General features: G+C 45.8%; 1 pseudogene; it reads left to right on the top strand.

Moving 5' to 3' along the window:
* The first annotated feature begins 215 nt into the window (after positions 1 to 215).
* Positions 216 to 675, top strand: LOC101534013 (large ribosomal subunit protein eL32-like; annotated as a pseudogene).
* The last annotated feature ends 996 nt before the right edge of the window (positions 676 to 1,671 follow it).

Raw genomic sequence — 1,671 nt, 5'->3', positions numbered from 1 at the left:
CCTTGGGACCTTGCACCCGTGTGGGAGACCCGGAAGAAGTTCCTGGCTCCTGGCTCAGCATCGTTACAGAACCGACTGTTGCGCTCACTTGGGAAGTGTACCATCAGATGGAAGATCTTCCTCTCTGTCTCTTGTCCTCTCTGTATATCTGACTTTGTAATAAAAAATAAATAAATCTTAAAAAGAGAGAGAGAAAGGAGTATGCTTTTAAAAAAATGTATTTATGCCTTCTCTTGCTCAGCACTACCTCCAGTGGTGGCGGCCTTCTGCTCGGCAACATAGCCGCCCTCAGACCCTGGGTGAAGCCTAGGACCAAGAGGTTCATCCGGCACCAGTCAGACCACTATGTCACGATCAAGCGAAACTGCCGGAAACCCCACGACAATGACAACAGGGTGTTGTGGAGGTTCAAGAGACAGATCCTAATGCCCAATACCAGCTACAGGAGCAAAAAAACCAAGTACATGCTGCCGAGCTGCTCCTGCCAGTTCCTGGTACACAACGTCAAGGAGCTGGAGGTGCTGCTCGTGCAAGAAATCTTACTGTGCAGAGATTGCTCACAATGTCTCCTCCAAGAACTGCAAAGCCGTGGGGGAAAGAGCAACCCAGTTGGCCATCCAAGTAGCCGACCTCAACGCCAGGCTCCACAGTGAAGAAAATGAATCGCCTGCTTGATTTGCTGCACATTTTATTTGTGCTTAAGTAAAACCTTGAAAACCACAAAATCAAACAAAAATATTTATTTAAACGAGTGACAGAGGAGTAAATTAGTGGAGGATGACCCAATGCTTTGACCCTGCACCTACATGGGAGACCTGGAAGACCCAATCCTGGCTTTGGATTGGCTCATCGGGAGGCCAATCCCTGACTGGGGAGCTAGATGGGAAATAAGAAAGCTGCAACATGAAGCGGCACCCATATAGAATGCCCTGGTGCTTGCAGACTAGCCTGCTGAGCCCATTATGCTGGCCCCAAATTAGTTTATTCGTCTGATGAAAAAAATTCTAGGTAGATAAGTTAGCTTGACTTCATATGCTTTCCCTATTGTTTAGCATGCCAGGAAATGTATATACCACAGCACATTTTTAAAACATCACAAAGGGTTCATTGTGATGATTCAGCAGCCAACATATTTCAATATATTATCTTCAAAATATAAGGATGTTTAAAAATGTAAACATATTGTCATCATACTTTAAGAATTAATGGTTTGGGAGTCCAGCACAATGACTCAGTAGCTAAATCCTCACCTTGCACACTCCACTATCCCATATGGGCACCAGTTCTTATCCCAGTTACTCCGCTTCCCATCCAGTTCTCTCCCTGAGGCCCCAGAAAGCAGTAAAGGATAGTCCAAAGCTTTGGGACCCTGCAGCTGCATAGGAGATCAAGAAGAAGCTCCTGGGTCCTGACTTTGGTTCACGTCAACTCTGGCATTGCGCCCGCGTGGGGAATGAGCCAACGGATGAAAGATCGTTCTCTCTGTCTCTCCTTCTCTTTGTAAGTCTGGATTTCCAATAAAATGAATAAATAAATCCTTCCAAAAAAATTAGCAATTTGGGTGTTGCAGGTAAAGCCACTGCCTACAATGCTGACATTTCATGTGGACGCCAGTTTAACCTGGCTGCTCCAACTCCTACCCAGCTCCCAGATAATGGCTTGAGAAAAGCA

This window comes from Ochotona princeps, chromosome 7, assembly GCF_030435755.1.
Source record: "Ochotona princeps isolate mOchPri1 chromosome 7, mOchPri1.hap1, whole genome shotgun sequence".
Lineage (NCBI taxonomy): Eukaryota > Metazoa > Chordata > Mammalia > Lagomorpha > Ochotonidae > Ochotona > Ochotona princeps.
This window is presented reverse-complemented; position numbering and strand designations above follow the sequence as displayed.